This window comes from Schistocerca nitens, chromosome 2, assembly GCF_023898315.1.
Source record: "Schistocerca nitens isolate TAMUIC-IGC-003100 chromosome 2, iqSchNite1.1, whole genome shotgun sequence".
Classification (NCBI taxonomy): Eukaryota; Metazoa; Arthropoda; class Insecta; order Orthoptera; family Acrididae; genus Schistocerca; species Schistocerca nitens.
The window spans coordinates 756786986-756807214 of record NC_064615.1 but is presented as its reverse complement, the minus strand read 5'-3'; positions in this window follow the sequence as shown (position 1 = coordinate 756807214).

Below are 20229 nucleotides of genomic sequence, written 5' to 3'. Positions count from 1 at the left end.
GGCATGGCTGTGTGCTTTGTGCGGCTGCCTCGAGTCGAATGAGCCTGCAGCTGCATCGGGAGCGGAAGCGCTGATAAGACGTCACGCGCGCCTTATCGTGACGTCACTTCCGCTGAGAACTTTGATTTTCCAGCAACACGGGCCTAGTAATACTAGGGCCCGTGTTGCGCTCTCTCTCACACACTCCACAGCGCTCTCTCTCGCACACTCGCTGCCTTGCTCAGCGGCTAAGTCCCACTCAAGGTCACGCGCCACACACAGAAACACAACTGCAATACACACAGCCATTAATATGATGGACTAGCTGGAGATAATCAGTGATATATATACAAGGTCTGTTCAAAAAATCCCGGAACTTTGTCAACAGAATTTTTCCATGCTTACCTTTTATTTATTGTGCATGGTCTCCTTCGAAATATTCTCCTCCACAATTGATGCACTGCTCCCAGTGCTGTTTCAACTTCCAGAAGCAGTCGTGGTATGCTTCTTGCTGGATTGCACAAAGCACCGTGTTTGAATTTTCTTTTATCTTGTCTGTTGTTACAAATCTTCATCCTTTCAGTGGGGTTTTCAACTTTGCCAGGTATGGAGAGTACAGAGGATGAGACAGCTCACTGATTTCGTTTTTTGTGCAATAGTCATGCACCAACAGGGATGAATGTGTGGATGCGTTATCGTGATGCATGAACCATGAATTGCCTTACCACATTTCAGACCATTTCCTTCTCACATTCCCTCACAGGCATCACAACATGTCCTGATAGTACCACCGATTAACAGTTTGTCCTTGTGGCACGAATTCATGACAAACTAATTCTTCAAGGTCGAAGAAAACTATCAGTATGGCTTTGACACTTGACTTGGCCTGATGAGCTTTTTCGATCTTGGAGAACCTTTCCCGAATCTTTGTGAAGATTGAACATTGGTCTCAACATCATAAATGAAGACCCACGTCTTGTCACCGGTTATGATTCTTTTAAGGAACGTCTCGTTATCATTTGTGTGACCTAAAGGTTCTTCACAGATTGCTAGGTGAAGGTCTTTCTGGTCTTGATTTACGAGCTGTGGATCAATTGGGCAGCAACATGATGCATTCCAAGCTGCTGTGTCAGGATTTCATGACATGATCCAACTGAAATGTTACATTCTTCTGCAATCTCTTGGACAGTCAGTCTTTTATTGGCACGCACCATTTCATTGATGTTCCTTACTTGAGCATTGTTGGTGGCCGTTGAAGGGCATCCTGAATGGGGGTCGTCTTTAACTTCTATCTGGTCATTTTTAAACTGTGTGAACCATTCATAACACTGAGTATGGCTTAAGCACTCATCACCTTAGTCTTCATGCTTCATTTGGTGTGTGCCTGTAAAGGTTTTCTTGAATTTCACACAAAATTTAATGCAGACGCATTGCTCCTCTAACTCTGCCATCTCGAAATTCGCAAACTATGCGACACAATGTTCTACTCAATACAGTGCTGAACAATAACTAACAGGCATACAACAATGAAACTCCCCCCTGCGGGTCCGGGGGTTAGAATAGGCCCGAGGTATTCCTGCCTGTCGTAAGAGTCGACTAAAAGGAGTCCCTCCCCCTCAAGGGGGTAGTTGGCGCCTCCGTCCGGAGATGGACGGTTCCACGACCTATAATTGTGGTCATTTTGGTTTTTCACTTCTTCTCGTTTCTTCCTTCCTTTGGTTGGTTCCTTTCTTTGTTCTTCTCCATCTCACTGTCTTCTTTACTCTTCTTCTTGCCTTCTTTTCCTTGCCTTCTTCTCCTTGCCTTCTCTGGTGTCCGCCTCGGCGTTTGAGACAGTCTGTCCTCTCTCTCTTCTTTTTCCTCTTCTTCCTTCCTCCCTGTGCGCGCCTGAAGGCCGACCCACGCGTTCGCACGCGTAGCCGGTGACGGGGTAACGCGTAATTCACCGCCCTGGGTAGACAAGTAAGGCACGCACGTACCCCCTGGTAAAGGCCAGGCCCAGGGAGGGGTGATTGCCTGAGCTGATACCTTCTGACCATGCCGATTGGTCCCTCCGTCTGTTTCTCGGGAGGGGTGACCTGAGGTGTAAACATTCACCTAAGGGAGGAGTGCCCTCTGAGAGGGTCCCCACAAGGAAGGAGCACGCCATCAAAGATGCTGGCAATCATGGGGGATTCCTCCGCAATGGATTTCTCTTCTTCTCTCTCGACTTCTGCCCACAAATGGAAACTTGACCAGCCACCAGTGACAAAAGCACTACGGCCTGCCCCACAGTTCCTTGTCGTTTCTCGATCTGAGGACGGAAAGGATTTTTCCTCTGTCAACCCTTTCGTTATCGAGAAGGGTGTAGATGCCATAGCCGGAACTGTTAAGTCTTGTACCAGGTTGCGTAATGGTACCATGTTACTAGAAACTGAGAGCGCCTTTCAGGCACAGAAACTGCTTCGAGCCACACTCCTGTACATGTTCCCTGTCCGGGTGGAGGCTCACCGAACTTAGAATTCGTCTCGTGGTGTGGTCTATACTAGATCACTCGACGGATTGACTGACGAGGAGATTCAGTCTTTCCTCGCTAAGCAGGGCGTGACGGCTGTCCATCGGGTCATGAAAAAGGTCAACAATGACCTTGTACTGACCGGGACACTTTTCTTGACCTTTGATAGTGTTCAGCTGCCATCGCGCATCAAAGCGGGCTACGAGGTTATTTCTGTTCGCCCCTATGTCCCGACACCTACGCGCTGCTACCAGTGTCAGCGTTTTAATCACACTCGCCAGTCTTGTTCCAATGCGGCTAAATGTGTCACTTGTGGCAGGGATGCCCATGAGGGTGACTGTCCACCTCCGTCTCCTCGTTATGTGAACTGTCAGGGTGACCATGCAGCGTCCTCCCGCGACTGTCCCATCTATAAGGAAGAACGCTGTATCCAAGAAATTCGGGTCAAGGAGAAAGTGTCCACCTCGGCTGCTCGCAAGCTATTCGCTAGTAGGAAGCCCACGCTGCTCCCAGCGGGGAAATACAGTACTGTCCTCGCCTCTCCTCGGACTACCAGGGAGGTGGCAACCCAGACATGCGATCTGACCTTCAGCAACACGGTCGTCCGTTTGGCCAGTGCTAAGATCGCGCGGTCGACGTCTCCTTTTCCTCCCGTCACCCCACAGACACAAGCCCCTTCATCAGCTTCTGCAAAGACGAAGACCCAGAAGTCAGATGAACGCGCCTTCAAGAAGGAACCGTCCCGTGCAGACTTCCTACATACCTCGAACTCCCAGCCATCGACCAGTACTTCCACCAAACGACCTTCCAAGAAGGCTCATAGGAAGCACAGTTCTCCTTCTCCGCCACGGCGCATTTCTTCTCCTGCGCCACCCAGCGGTTGCCGCCCCAGGCCGTCATCAGTTTCGCCTGGCCGCACTGCTGGTAGCCGAACATCTGGCCGTTCACCGGCGGAGGAAGCTCCTCCTCCCAGCCATCTTACCAAGATGGCCGATGAACCTATAGAACCAATGGACGATGACTGTCCGCCTACTGATAGCGGCGGCAGTGCTCGCTCGAAGCCAGGCCCTCAGCGGCCTTCGAGGTGACTCCTTCTTTCATCTTCCTTTTCTTCTTACGATGGCACTTATTCACTGGAATATTCGCTCCAACCGAGAGGACTTGAAGTTGCTGCTCCGCTTGCATCGTCCGCTCGTCGTAGCCCTCCAGGAAACGAAGCTACGCCCATGCGATCAAATTGCCTTGGCACACTACACCTCTGTGCGTTTTGACCTACCCCCTGTGGTAGGTATTCCGGCTCATGGAGGGGTTATGTTGCTGGTCCGGGATGATATTTACTATGATACCATCACATTGCACACCGGCCTGCAGGCAATTGCCATCCGAATTACTCTCCCCACTTATACATTTTCCATTTGTACCGTTTGCACTCCATCGTCGTCTGCTGTTACCAGGGCAGACACGATGCAAATTATTGCTCAGCTACCTGCACCATTTTTGTTAACTGGAGACTTCAGTGCCCACCATCCCCTTTGGGGCTCTCCAGCATCCTGCCTGAGGGGCTCCCTGTTAGCAGACCTTTTCAACCAGCTCAATCTTGTCTGCCTCAATACTGGCGCCCCTACTTTTCTTTCGGACACATCTCACACCTATTCCCATTTAGACCTCTCTGTACTACCCAACTTGCACGCCGGTTTGAGTGGTATGCACTTTCTGATACATATTCAAGCGACCACTTCCCGTGTGTTATCCATCTCCTGCTTCATACCCCCTCTCCGTGCTCAGCTAGCTGGAACATCTCCAAAGCAGACTGGGGGCTCTTCTCTTCCAGGGCGACCTTTCAGGATCAAACCTTCATAAGCTGCGATCGTCAGGTCGCACACCTCACGGAAGTCATTCTCACTGCTGCTGAATATTCTATCCCTCACCCTACTTCTTCTCCACGTCGTGTACCGGTCCCCTGGTGGACCGCAGCATGTAGACGCTTTACGTGCTCGTCGACGTGCTTTACGCACCTTTAAACGCCACCCTACAGTGGCGAATTGTATCAATTATAAACGATTACGTGCACAGTGTCGTTGTATTATTAAAGAAAGCAAGAAAGCCAGCTGGGCTGCTTTCACAAGCACCTTCAACAGTTTTACTCCTTCTGTTGTCTGGGGTAGCCTGCGCCGGCTATCTGGCACTAAGGTCCACTCACCAGTTTCTGGCTTGACGGTCGCGAATGACGTCCTTGTGGCCCCTGAGGATGTCTCCAATGCCTTCGGCCGCTTTTTCGCAGAGGTTTCGAGCTCCGCTCATTACCACCCTGCCTTCCTCCCCCGTAAACAGGCAGAGGAGGCTAGGCCACCTAACTTCCGCTCCTCGAATTGTGAAAGTTATAATGCCCCATTCACCATCCGGGAACTCGAAAACGCACTTGCCCGGTCACGGTCCTCCGCTCCAGGGCCTGATTCTATTCATATTCAGATGCTGAAGAACCTTTCTCTTGCGGGTAAAGGTTTCCTTCTTCGTACTTATAATCGCATCTGGATTGAGGGACATGTTCCCGCATGCTGGTGCGAGTCTATTGTTGTACCGATTCCTAAGCCGGGGAAGGACAAGCACTTGCCTTCCAGTTACCGACCCATCTCGCTTACCAGCTCTCTCTGTAAGGTGATGGAGCGAATGGTTAACTCTCGTTTGGTTTGGCTGCTCGAATCTCGACGCCTACTTACCAATGTACAATGTGGATTTCGTAGGCGCCGCTCTGCTGTTGACCATCTGGTTACCTTGTCAACCTTCATTATGAATAACTTCTTGCGGAAGCGCCCGACCGCGGCTGTGTTCTTTGATTTGGAGAAGGCTTACGACACCTGTGGAGGGTGGGCATTCTCCGCACCATGCATACATGGGGCCTTTGCGGTCGCCTCCCTCTTTTTATTCGTTCCTTTTTAATGGATAGACAGTTCAGGGTACGTGTGGGTTCTGTCCTGTCAGACACCTTTCGTCAGGAGAATGGGGTGCCACAGGGCTCAGTTTTGAGCGTCGCTCTCGTCGCCATAGCGATCAATCCAATAATGGATTGCCTCCCAGCTGATGTATCAGGCTCCCTTTTCGTGGACGATTTTACCATCTATTGCAGCGCGCAGCGTACATGTTTCCTGGAGCACTGTCTTCAGCGTTCTCTTGACCGTCTTTAATCCTGGAGTGTCGCCAATGGCTTCCGTTTTTCTGCCGAGAAGACAGTCTGTATTAACTTCTGGTGCTACAAAGAGTTTCTCCCAACGTCCTTACGACTCGGTCCCGTTGCTCTCCCATTCTTGGAGACAACAAAATTTTTAGGTCTTACATTTGACAGGAAACTTAGCTGGTCTCCACATGTGTCATATTTGGCTGCCCGTTGTACCCGTTCTCTAAATGTCCTCCGTGTTCTCAGTGGTATGTCGTGGGGAGCGGATCGAACAGTCCTACTTCGCCTAAATCGATCGTCCGCTCCAAGCTGGATTATGGGAGCTTCGTATACTACTCTGCACGGCCATCCATCTTACGCCGCCTCAACTCCATACAACATCGGGGTTTACGTCTTGCGATCGGAGCGTTTTATACTAGTCCCGTCGAGAGTCTTCATGCTGAAGCTGGTGAATTGCCACTCACCTACCGGCGCGTTATACTGCTTTGTCGGTATGCCTGTCGGCTACTGTCAATGCCCTACCACCCATCTTATCGTTCATTTTTTGACGACTCTCTCGACCGTCAATACAGGTTGTATGTCTCTGCCCTGCTACCCCCTGGAGTTCGCTTTCGTCGCCTCCTCGAACACCTTGATTTTTCACTCTCTGCAACCTTTCGAGTGGGCGAGAGCCACATGCCACCTTGGCTCCAGGCTCAGGTTCGCATTCACCTTGACCTCAGCTCGCTCCCAAAGGAGGTTACCCCCGGTTCGGTATACCACACCCGTTTTGTCGAACTTTGTTCGACGTTCATTAATATGACCTTCATTTATACAGATGGCTCTAAGACCAATGACGGGGTCAGGTGTTCTTTTATTGTCGGGGCACAAAGTTTCGAATACTGGCTCCATGGCCATTGTTCGGTCTTCACAGCTGAGCTCTTTGCCCTCTACCAGGCTGTTTTTTACATCTGCCGCCACCGACATTCTGCTTATGTCATCTGCTCCGATTCCCTGAGCGCACTCCAGAGCCTCAGTGATCCGTATCCGGTTCACCCTTTTGTGCACCGGATCCAACGCTATCTTCAGCAGCTGGTGGACGACGGTTCTCCGGTTAGCTTTATGTGGGTTCCTGGCCATGTCGGTATCCCTGGGAACGAAGCTGCAGATGCCGCGGCCAAGGCTGCGGTCCTCCAGCCTCGGACAACTTCTTGTTGTGTCCCTTCATCAGATTGTAGCAGGGTCATTTGTCAGCGCATTTTATCGCTGTGGCATGCCGATTGGCCTACACATACGGACAACAAGCTTCGGGCCTTGAAACCTCTTCCCGCAGCTTGGACGTCCTCCTCACGCCCTTCTCGGCGGGAGGAGGTTGTTTTGGCCCGGTTACGAATTGGACACTGCCGGTTCAGCCATCGCCATCTGCTGACGGCTGCACCGGCGCCGTTCTGCCCATGTGGGCAATTGCTGACAGTCCGCCACATTTTAACGTCCTGTCCGGATTTTAACACACTGCGTCTTGATCTTGGCCTGCCATGTACTCTAGATGCCATTTTAGCAGATGACCAACGAGCAGCTGCTCGCGTTCTTCGTTTTATCAACTTGACAAACCTCTCTAAGGACATTTGATCATGCTGTTTTTTTAATCCTATGCCTGTCAGTCTGTCTTTTATCGTGTTTTCCCTTTTAGTTGCTGTTTTACACTTGTGCCTCGCGGTGCATTCCTAACGTAGTCTGGGCGCTAATGACCATTGAAGTTGTGTGCCCTAAAACCACAAAAAAACAATGAAACTTCCAACAGCTACACATTAAACACAGGCCTGTGCAGGGATGCCAGCAACATTTCGCTCCAATGTACCATTGTGAATGTTCCAGAATGTTTTGAACAGATCTCGTACTATATGGGGTGTCTGTTCTTTCAGACATGTCTGAAAGAACAGGCATCTCATGTGATCCAGCCACCATACAAATACTATTCAAAGGTCTTCATTGACATTAGCCAAATCTGGGCATTGAAATGAATCAGTGACAACAGGTGAAAATTTGTGCCGGCCTGGCTCTCAAACCCAGATCTCCCACTTGTGTTAAGTTACCTCAACTTGAACATTATTACCATACCCCTATCTCCAGAATGAACACATTCATGTCACTTGTGGACACGTGATAGAGTAAAGAAAGTTAAAATATGTCATAGTTAACAATAAAATTGGTTGAATCTGTAGTTGATGCAATTGTAGATTTTAGTCGCTTTCACACTTAAAAGGTGTTGGTAGCTTAGCTTTGGTGAACATGTGTCATGGAAATGATGGCACTTGTCAGTTTTCCTGTGCAGCTGCCAGTAATTCTGAAAGTGAAATGCACAAACTGCCAGTAAGTTACAAGGTCTTATATATTCATTCCTCATTCAAACGCATGAATGTCAGAAATTTTGCCACTCTGCAAGGTAGAATTGAAACCTGTCTGTCACAGCTGGCAACAGAATATAGTGCTCGATAGAGCTTGGAATGTTTTTCAGCACATAATTGATTATGTAGCTAACAATAAACCACTGTGCTAGATGGCTTGTGGTTGTCATTTGTGAATAAATAAGGTTGTTACTGAGTCAGTGGGCACCAAAATATATGTCGAATCGAGGAAAAATGTAAGCATGTCCCAGGCAAGTGTCTCCCTCGTTGATTTACTGCTTGCTGTGGAAGTATCAGCCTGTTAAGAGAAAGACTTTTGGTATGTAAACACGCATGTAGTGGGAATATTATTCTGTAGGAGACATTATTCTTGGGTGGCATTTTCTATTGTAAGACATAGTAACATATTATGAAAGAGGTAGCCTGTAACAGGAAAAATTGTAGGACTGACTGGGGATTGAACTTCAGACAAGTTTTAGTCTGGCTTATACCCTCTGAGCCACACACATTATGTATGTTAAGAAAAACTTAATGTTAAAAAATTTGCCAATGTTTAAATTATACTTAATTTCAATGAAACAAAATAATCTTAACCAGTTACCAATGTAAAGAAATGTGATTTTATATTGTAGTGTTGCAAAAATGAATACTTGTGCTCATTCAAAGAAGGAAGCGTGATGTTACGAACCAGAGATCATTTTATCTGACACCCATTATAAGAAATATTGGAGAATAAGTTACAGTTATTGCAGTACTTTGTATACAAAATAGTTATTGTCCTGCAAATGAAGTTACACCAATACTGATGTAGCATAGATTTGACAGCAAGGTGTTATAGTTGGACTCAACAATGTTATAAATGAATGTTAACAGTCATTGTAAGATAATACTCTTAAATGCCTAATTATCTACCTTCTCCTGGGCACAGTGTTCTCAGACCAATCACTGACAAATTTGAAATGCATTATGTCCACATTCGTATAAAAATGTACACATAAGCAAATTTCAATAGCTTTGATAAAGAAAAAATTATAGAATTTTACCTTTTTTTGGTAGATATACATATACAATTTTCGGCACCTTTAACTATCTATGTCTGTCTCAGCTTAAACAAAACATCAAAACATTTGAAAATTTTGCTGTGTATATTTGTTGCACCCTGAGAAATGCATAGGCCAAATGCCAATGTATATAACAGATGTCCTGAGAAAAGTCAAACAATGGATAATCCAGGATTGAGTATGACAGTATTATGAAAAGGTTGGTTGCTACTCATCGTACAGCAGATGCCGAATCACAGATGGGCACAGCAAGAAGACTGTGAGAAAGTAAGCTTTCAGCCAACAAGGCCTTCATTGGAAATAGACAACATACACACACATGACCACAGTCTCTGGTTGTTGAGGCCAGACTGTGAGCAGCAGTATATGATGGGAGAAGCAATGGGTGGTAAGGAGGAGGTTGGGGTGGGGAGGAATAGCAGGGTAAGGGTGGGAGATGATAAAGTGCTTCTGGGAGCATACAGGGATGGTGTGGAGAGAGGATAGGGCAGCCAGGTGCAGTTGGGAGGTTAGACGGAGAGTGGTCCGGGGGGGGGGGGGGGCATAGCGGAAAATGGGGGAAGTAAAAAGACTATGGCTGCATTGGTGGAAGAGAGGGCTGTGTCGTGCTATAATGGGAACAGGGAAGTGGCTTACGGGTAAGGACAATGACAAATGAAGGTTGAGGCCAGGAAGGTAATGGGAACATGGGTTATTTTGCAGTTCAGAAAAGCTGGTAGAAGGACCCAGATGCCACAAGCTGTGAAGCAGTCACTGAAATGAAGAACGTAGTGATGTGTGGTGTGCTCAGAAAATAGGTGGTCCAGCTGTTTATTGGCCACAGTTTGTTGGTGGCCATTCATGTGGACTTGTTTGTCATGCCCAGTAGCATGCGGCACAGTGGTTGCAGCTTAGCTTGTAAATCGCATGACTGGTTTCACAGGTAGCTCTGCCTTTGACGGGGTAGGTGATGCTTGTGACCGAACTGGAGTAAGCGGTGGTGGGAAGATGTATGGGACAGGTCTTGTATCTAGGTCTATTGCAGGGGTATGAACCATGTGGCCAGGGTTTGGGAACAGGGGCTGTGTAGGGTTGGGCGAGGATATTTTGTAGGTTCAGTGGGAAGTGGTATATCACTGAGGGAGTGGTGGGAAGGATAGTGAGTAGGACATTCCTCATTTCAGGGCACGACGAGAAATAGTAGAAACCATAGTAAAGAATGTGATTATCTTGCTCCAGTCCTGGGTGATACTGAGTCATGAGGGGAATGCTCTGTCACAAGGGGAATGCTCCTCTGTGGCCAGATGGTGGGACTTCGGGAGGTGGTGGGCGGGAAGGCGCAGGAGATCTGTTTTTGTACGAGTTTGGTGATCAGAAAGCTTGCTTTCTGACAGTCTTTTTGCGGTGCCTATCTAAGACTGAGCATCTCCACTTTATGGTGAGTAGCAACTGTCCTGTCCTGAGAAATGGATAGATAAGTCACAAAATGGAGTTTCTGGGAAAATGACTTTAAAGATTAAACTTACAATTTTATTCTATTACACATTCTCAGAATGCTCCTTGAGATCCTCTTTATCCTGCAGACATGCCTTGTAACTTGTTTGCTTTTGTCTATTTTCCGTTGCTAGATCCTGATTAGGAATTTCACCACTAGACTTACGTGCACCCTGAGGGGGGGGGGACACAGCATTTCCAGATAAGCACATTCTGAGACTATTTTGAATCCTGAGTTTTGCTTGCCACACTTGTTTAGTTGAAGTTAGGATTAAGAAAGTGTGGTGGCAGGAAAAAGGAAGGAATTCTTATCAGGTTAGTACGGGGTAATAAAGACAAAATAAAATAGTGTTTCTGTAGGAGGTGGTACTATAATGAATAAGAAAATAGGAATGCAGGGAAGATAGTATGAACAGTATAGTGAATGCATTACAGTAACCAAGATGTATACAAATCCAATTCCAACAGTTGTGATCCAAATTTATATGCCTACATGCTATGCAGATGATGAGACTGATTGTAATGAGATTATATGTTATCCAAATTGTTGAGGGAGATGAAGATTTAATCGTGGGATTGGAATTGGATATTAAGAAAAGTAGATAGAAGAAAAATATCAGAACATGGAGTGAGGGTTGGGGGGGGGGGGGTGTTGGAAGGGAGGGATGAAAGGGGAAGCTGCCTGATAGATTTTGCACAAGGTATAATTGCAGTGATTAGAACACTCTGTTGAAGAATCGTGAATGAGGGTTGTATATGCGGAAGAGACCTGGAGACACCAGAAGGTATCAGGTAGGTTATTTAATGGTAAGGCAGATTTATAAACTGCATATTAAAACAGAAAAAAAAACATTTTCAGAGTAAGATGTGGGATCTGACCATAATTTACTGGTTATGAACTGCAGGTTAAAACTGCAGAAGTAGCAGAAATGTAAAAAGTTACAGGGACTGGGATAAACTGGCAATTGTTGAGAGTTTTTAAAGGAAGCATTAGACAATGATTAAGTGAAACAGTGAAAGATGAAATAGGGAAAGCAGTAGAGGATGATATAAGTAAAAGATAATGCCTAGCAGAAACGGGGAAAAAAATAGATGATTAAAAAAACAAAGTGAAATGCAAGTGTCTAGAAAATGAAGTTGACAATAAGTGAAAAGTGTCTAAACTGGAATGGTTAGAGAATTAATAAAAGGCAGTAGAAAGCATGCATGACAAAAGGAAAGGTAGTTGTTGCTTGTAAGAATAGTAGACGTGGAGAAAAGAGAAACAGCTGTATGAATATCAAGAACTCAGATGGCAAGCCAGTACTAAATAAGGGGAAAGGTTGGAGGAATGTTTTCAAGTGATATGAACTTGACCATGTTACAGAAAAGGAAGCCAAGAAGATGAGATGTGAGAATGGTACTGGAAGAAGGTGATGGAGCACTAAAATGTAAGTTGAAGCTAGGGCCCTGGAATAGACCATTTCCCTCAGAATTATTGAAATCCATGAGAAAGCCAACCATAATAAAACTATTCCACATGGTGTGCGCCCTGTATAAGATAGAATATCATGACTTCAAGAAGAATGAACTAATACATGTTTTTCAAGGGCAGGAGCTGACAGACGGGAATTTTAAAGAACTACCCATATAATATGTTATGGTTTCCAAGTACGTGCATGAATTATTTATCACTGAATGGAGACTCGTTGAATGTGAGCTCTACAAAGAACAGTTTGGATTCTGGAGAATGGAGAAATGCGGCAATACTGACCCTCCAGAAAAAAAATGAACAAACAAGATCTTATGTGGACAGCATTTGCAGACTTAGAGGAAGTGTTTGTTTGACAATGTTGACTGGAACACACTCTTCGAAATTCTGATGGCAACAGGAATAAAATATAGGGAGTGAATGGTTGTGATGTCTTTAACTATGTTTGGCAGAAAATCACAGAGTGAAATACAGTATATTGGAGTAAAAATAACTTATTGCTCCTTTCTTTATTGCAACCAAAAGTTACACCGTAACAGTAACAACAAAACAAAAAACACACATAATTTTGTCACAGAACGTGACTGCACACAGAATAAATATCTGGTGCACTCACACAATGACAACTGAAAATGAAGCCGCTAAAAAAGCTCAATACAACAAGCTCACTGCTGTCAACAGGTTATCTGTAACTTGAACAGACTGCAGTTGTAAGAATTGAGTTTAATAGGGAAGCTGTAGGTGAGACGGGCGTGAGACATGATGTAGTGTATCCCTAATGTTATTCTGTCTGTACACTGAGCAAGCTGTATAGGAACCAAGAAGTAGTTACAAAAGGTAATTTAAGGCAATGAAAAAAAAAATAACTTTAGAGTTTTGATATAGAGATATTGTAATTCTGTCAAAGGGCTTCAAAGGGTAGATGAATGAAATGGTTAGGGATGTGAAAAGAGGTTAGAAGATAAACATCAACCAAAGTAAAAGTAGGATAATTGAACATAGTTGAATTACAAAGGATGTCCAGAAAGTAAGATCCATTGGTGTTTTCTTCCCCATAGTACCTCGACAACTGCAGTCTACTGCATACGCGGTAGTTGCTTTGAGTCAAAGTGAGGAAGATGACACCATTTTGTGTTTTCTATATGTGGTTTATACTGTATAATGTTCATTCACAATGGCAAAGCAGATAGAAAATCCAGTCATTTGTTGGAGTAGGTGTCCAATTCGTTTTCTGACTGTGAAGAACACTATGCCAGTTGACTTTCATCAACCGATTTGTGAGTTTATGAAAGAAAACGAAACGATTGATTCAGTTGTAAGGAGATGAGTGTGACAGTTCAGTGAATGATGTGATTCAGTGCATGATGAAGAACAGTAGACTTCTATGTTTGGTGAGTGAGGATTTAATTTGTGCAGTTGAAAAAGTTGTAACGGAAAACTGTAAGTTTTTGTAAGAACTTTCCACAAATTTTAAGATCAGATCTTCATGAAGTTGTTTTTGAAAAAACTGAATTTTCGAAAACTTTGTGCACATTGGGTGATTATAATTGTTGAAGAGCAGCACAAAAAATGATGTCCAGCCAGTGCACTTCACTTTTCAATGTTCAACGCATTACAGCAAAGATGTAGGTGATTTTCCAAGTAAGATAGTGACTGTGGACGAGTCTCAGGTTTCCTTATGAATCCCTCAGTCGAAATGACAATGGAATGGAGGCAAACTGAGCCTCCAATAAAAACTAAAGTGAAGAACAAAAGCAATGCTAATCTTTACCCTTCAGAAAGTTATGTGCACAGGCACAGTATTCTACTGGTGCCCCTTTTTTTTTTATTGTGAGATGAAACAATCCAACTGAGTCACAATAAGGTGTGGATATTTGAACCATGTACATTTCATGATATTGATGAACAAAAATATTTATTGAATGCATGCAAAATATACATTAATACTGAATGTGCACCACAGATAAGCTAGTGAAACAGACATGTCCAAAGAGCACTAGCATATACGCACTGTGTGTGTGTGTGTGTGTGTGTGTGTGTGTGTGTGTGTGTGTGTGTGTGTGTGTGTGTGTGTGTCCCCTCGGCTCCCTCACCAGTAAAGCAGATATCTGGGAATGTAGGGGATTTTGTTGTGCATTTGACAATTAGCCTTTATACGAACTTCTGATGGTTGTTGTTGAAATGGGAAAGTTGTCCAGGCCAGGTGATGACTGTGAAGAAGGTGATGCTGCCATCTGTGGATTGGCGGCATTGTTCGACACAGGCAATGCCCAGTGGGAGCAGTGTTGAGTTGAAAGGTTGTCTGTGGGTAAGAGGTCGGGTAGTTGTACCCATTCTGGTGATACCTTAATTGGTTTATTGTTGAAGAGAATTTGTACTGTATGCTAACTGCATACTATAACTCGATATGATTCAGAGTAAGGCAGTTGCGATGGTTTGTGAACTGCGTCAGTCCTCAACAGGTGCACACTTTCATAAGTGTCTATGAATAAAAATATTGGTGTCTGCAGTGGGGTGCCGGCATTGGACGAAACTTGAGAATGAAATATTTCACCTGTTGTAGGAGGAATGGCAGGTCCTTTGCAGAAGGGCTCTTGTTATTGCAGAAAAAACTGACGGGGGCTATAGTGTTTCACCATAGACAAACTCCACTGAAGATATGCTGTTACCCAGTTTGACTGCTTTGTGGAGGCCAAGTAGCGCCAGTGGCAATGCTATCAACCAGGAAGTGGCACATAAGTGTTGCGTTGTGTCCTGTGCCGCATCTCTTCTGTCCCTTTGCTGCTGTAGTGATAAATGGTTGTGTGGTGGTGGTGGTGGTGGTGGAAATCAGACAACCTAACCCAAGTTCATGTAATAATGCTATCTCAAACTGTCAATCTTGATCTGTTGTGACATGCAGTGGGCATCATAACAAGTGATCCAATCCGTCAGGAAAGTTTTAGATGACGTATCCATGGGAATGTCTGTAATTGGAGTAGTTTGCAAAATGTGTGTTGATCGATTGCTATAAAAGACATATTGGAAACGTACTGCTAGAGGTAGCAGGCTCACTAATCCATGTGTACAAGGGAAAAATGCACTGTGGGTTCAGAAAAAGTGTCCAGTTGGTTATGTACATGGCAACCGATGTTTGCCTTTTGACACACCATACACACTATAAATCAAATGCAACAGTCATTTGTGAAATTTGTCTGCACGTATCTGTCTTTAACTGTTTCAAATACTAAGGTTACAGATGATGAGGCTGTGTACTGAATTGAATATTTACTTGTGGAAAACAGCAGGCACAAATGGTCTGGATGGTTGTTTGGGGATATCACACAGTAATAGAGATTTTGATTCCTTGACAGGCATTTTCTTGAGCTGTAAATCTGTGTTTTCACTTGCTACAAGTTCTTGCAGGATATTGTGCTGAGCCTTAAAAAATAGTTGGAAATTATGTTGTCAGCTCCTTCCATGTGCTTAACTTTGTAGTGAACTGGCTAAGAATTCCATATATTGGAACTGCCTGGCATAGAGGAAGCAAAAATGATGGGCTTGTGGTTCTTATAAATAACAAATCGCCCTGCTTCCGTGTAAGGGCAGAAATGCTGTATAGCTTCATAAATTGAGAGTAACTCTCTGTCATAAGCTCTCAACTTGCTTTGGGTGGTAATTAGATTCTATGAGAGCACAAAGCTTTTGCCATGACCAGTTGACTTCTTGATGCAGTGCTGCACTGATTGGTAGCTGGCTGACATTGACATTGACAATGACTGTGAGCGGAGCTGCATGTACAGGTTGCACCAACAGCAGAGCCTTTCGTAAGGTGGCCTTAGTTTGAAGGCTCATAGTACTTCTGTAGTCCATGTTAGGAAATGGTGGCCAGTGCTGTTTTGGCCTGCCAAAGCTGCTGTCAGTGGTGCCTGTGTAGCCACTGCTTGAGGAAAATGTCACCTATAGAAATTCACCATCCCTAAAAATCTTGGTGACTGTTGGAAGTAAGACATGTTCTGTATTGGAGTGGCAAAGGCATTCTGCAGAAACCATGTTTCTCAAAAAGTGCATGCATTTGTGTGTATTCACAATTAATCTGTAGGCAGAAAGTCTACTAAGAACCATTTGCAAATCTTCTTCATATTCAGTAACTGTTTTGGAGAACATAGTACCTTGTCCAAGTAGGCAGAATAAAGAACAAGTCCATGTAATCCTGTTTGTGTAGTGGTTTTTGGACCTAAAGCCATTAATTTGAATAACCCAAAACATGAATAATGGCTGTCTGCTGAATGCCCTGTGTGTGTGGGGGGGGGGGGGGGGCATTGGAATTTGTAAAGTTTTTTCAGGTCTATAAGACTGAAAACTGTCACCCCAGTGAGTTCACTCGGAAAATCTTTGCTACTGAGTACATGACAGCAGTGGGACAAGGTATTGGCCTTTAATGCATGGTAATCACTGCATATTCTCCATGTTCCATATCTCTTTTTAATAAGATGCCCGCACACAGTGCATATGTGACAGTGGTTTTTGGACATGTCTGTTTCAGTGATTCACTTGTGGTGTTGAGTTGGGTTGTTTGGGGAAGAGACCAAACAGCAAGGTCATCGGTCTCATCGGATTAGGGAAGGACGGGAAAGGAAGTTGGCCAAGCCTTTTGAAAGGAACCATCCCAGCATTTGCCAGGAGCAAGTTAGGGAAGTCACAGAAAACCGAAATTAGGATGGCCGGACGCGGGATTGAACCGTTGCCCTCCTGAATGCGAGTCCAGTGTGCTAACCACTGTGCCACTTCGCTCGGTGACTCACTTGTGGTGCACACTCAGTATTAACATATTTTCTTTCATGTATTCAGTAAATATTTTTTCTTCATTAGCTTAATTAATTGCATGTTTGTCGCTTATTTTGATTGAAATATCTAAACTGTATTGCAACACAGTTTCATTGCATTGCATCACATGGTAAAAAAATAAAAAAAAAATGCACCAATAGAATGTGATGTGTATCCTAAAGGACTGTGTGCATGACTTTTTTAGAGGGTGCAAGATTTGCTTCACTTTAGTTTTTACTGGTGGTGCAGTTAGCCTTCATTCATTGTCATTTCAATTGACAGGTTTCATAAGGGACCTGAGACTCATCCACAGCCACTGTCTTACTTAGAAAATCTTTGTTGTAATGTATCGAAAAGTCAAGTGCACTGGCCAGGCACTGTTTTCTGGGTTGCTCTTTAACTGTTCTGATTTTCAAAACAACTTCATGATGAAGTGATCTCGTTTTCTTTTGATACTTTTTCAACTGCTGGATGCTGCGGGAACTGCGAATTATTTCTGCATATTACAGTTCCCTCTTTTCTGTGGCATGTTCATCATTTAGTTCAGATTTCACGACACTACAGCTATGTTCGAAAATTGCAGTATCATCATGAACATTTTCTGAAACAATGTATGCTAACCTGAGTGAGTCTACCTCCTCTTTCAGATGTAATATGTTGGAAGGGGTCATTTTGTTAGCTTTGTTGTTGCTAAACTGCAACTACTGCCAGTGTGAAGTGAGGTTTCTGTCACTGGCCCTGGTAACTTTGCCTAGCTGCTCTGTTGTTATTTCAGTTCCCATTCGGAATTGTAGCATGTGTAATTTCTGTACCACGATGATGTAGGAAATCACTAAAGCATCGTGGCAAATTTTGTGAAGGTTGTATGAAAGGTAAATATAATTGGGTAGTTTTTGGTAACCGAGCTGATATATCAGCTAGCTCAGGTGAATTAGTTTTGGCGATGTCTGTGATCCAGTGGAAGAGGGAAGAAAATGATATAGCTAGTTATTGATATTTTCTTGTTTTTAAGAATGATTATTTTGGTTTCACAGTGGCATATCTTCTAAAGCAAAAAGATTTAAGTTAAACGGAAGTTGCCATTATTTACTGAGATGGTGAAAACAACTCAAATAAATGTTAAAGAAATGTGAACTGATGGTGACAAGGAGTTTCATAACTGTGATGTAAGAAGATATGCTGAATCAGTTGGGTTGAATCATTCCCCGAAAGTGCCACAAATCACAGTAAAGAAGTTTCTGAATGTGAGGTCAGGATAATCTGTGAGATGGTACATGTGTGGCTTCAATCAGCCAGGCATTATCCAAAAGAATTGTGGTGGTGAAGCTGTATGTGCTGCAACTTGTGCTGTACTCTGAACTGAACTGGGCCATCAAGGATTAAAGGAAAAATTCCAGTCAAATTATTTTTGAGAAAGGAACCATGTGTGATCATTTTGAAAGTATTTCAAACAGAATGTTTTTTTCTGGATTACAGCACAGGAATGGAAGAAATGTGATTCCAAATGTTGGAAATGTTCTGTAGTTGGCTATGATTACTGTGGCTATCATGTATACCTTCCTGACAGGCATTCAGTTGTCTGCCAAAATCTAAAATTCAGGAATGAAACATTACAGTTATTGAGAGTGGTGTTACAAAGTTAGTTGACATCTCAACTACAGATCATTTTAAAAGTGCAGCAACATCTAATTTGAATGATGAGGAAATCTTAGGAGATACTGTTACAGGACTATATCATCGTGCTCATGCTGAAGGGATTGAAGATATGAATGAAACCTCATTAAATGGAACTAAAAATTTAGATGGATGTCAAGAACAGAGAAATGAGGTATTAACAAGATAAACCCAAACAACTGGTGGTGGTGGTGGTGGTGGTGGTGGTGGTGGTGGTGGTGGTGGTGGTGAGAGACGTTCCAAAGGCCTCTGATGAATCAGTGAAGTTTCCAGAAGCAGAAAGTTAGAAATCTGCTGTGGATGATTTTTATCTGCTGGTTGACTTACGAGCCAGAAGAAAAGTTATTGGTAACTGATGGGTGTTTGCAACAAAATTGAATAATAACAATAACATCTTACACTGCAAGGCAAAGTTAGCTGCAAAAGGGTTTAGTCAGAGACCAGGTGTTGAACTTTCTGAAACATTTACACACACTGGTTGGATTTGATACAATGAGAGTTCTTTCGTCTGTTACTATTCAACAAAATTTGGTCAGTAAACAATTCTGTGTTAAAATGGCATTTCAGAATTGTGAATTGGGGGAAGAAATTTACTTGCAATGGACACAAGGCTATGATGTGAGTCCAGGTTGTGTGTGCAGATTACTTCTTTCGTTTATGTATTGAAGTAAGCAGAAAAATGTGTTTGTACAAAATAATTATTAGAAGAGTTTGATATTGTGGTAGGCAAAGAGGATTGCTATCTTGGTCTCACAATCCAGAGATGTGATAATGGTGGGAAGATTTATCAGACTGCACATATGAAAAGATTGTTGGTGAGACACAGCATGATGGATGAAAATCCATTATCATTACCACGTGAATCTGTGTGGATATTGGGTAATTCACTGCATCCTACTGATACAGATAGCTATTGAGGAATTATTGGTAGTCTAATATGTTTAACCTCAGGTACATATTCACATCTAATTTGTTCTGCTAGTGTTGCTTCAAGAGTATGTGATTTACCTATTTAAGTGCACCTTAAAGTGGCTAAACAAACTTGTTGCTACCTGAAAGGTACAATTGATGATGGAAATCAGTTTAGAAAAACAATTAGATCTGGGAACTTCTTGAAGGAATTTGAAATTATTGAATAAAGTTCAATTTCTACTTTACCTTTTGATAATTAAAGTGTTATTAAATATATAAACTGTACAGGATTCTGTGAATGATTTGATGCCAAGTTATTAGTATGTGTGACAGTCAGTGAAAAGATCAATATAGAATATATCAGCAGAACATCAGGCAGCAGACGTTTTTAATTGAGGGTGTATCAGTGTAGATGTAATCAAGGAATGAAAACTTCAGTTGGTATAAAAGTAATTTATACAAATAATTATACAAAAGACTCGAAACTGATTCAGTAATAAAGTGTGAATTTTGCGGGAGGGTGTTAAAGACTTCATAACTTAGACTTTCATATTTTTATTACATATACAATGATATCTGTGTTGCAGTCTAAGTTTGCCTTTGTTTGATGTTCTTAGGTTGGTTGTTAACTTCCTGTTGCCATGAGAGATGTGTGTATTTAGAGCTCAGATAAATCGTTGTTTAAGCACTATATTTGTTAGGTTTATTATTTCTAATAAAAAGTAGACAATGATAAAGAGCACAAGAAATGTGGTACCTCATGGTTCATGACGCAGGTGGCAATGTTCTATGGGGAAGCCATA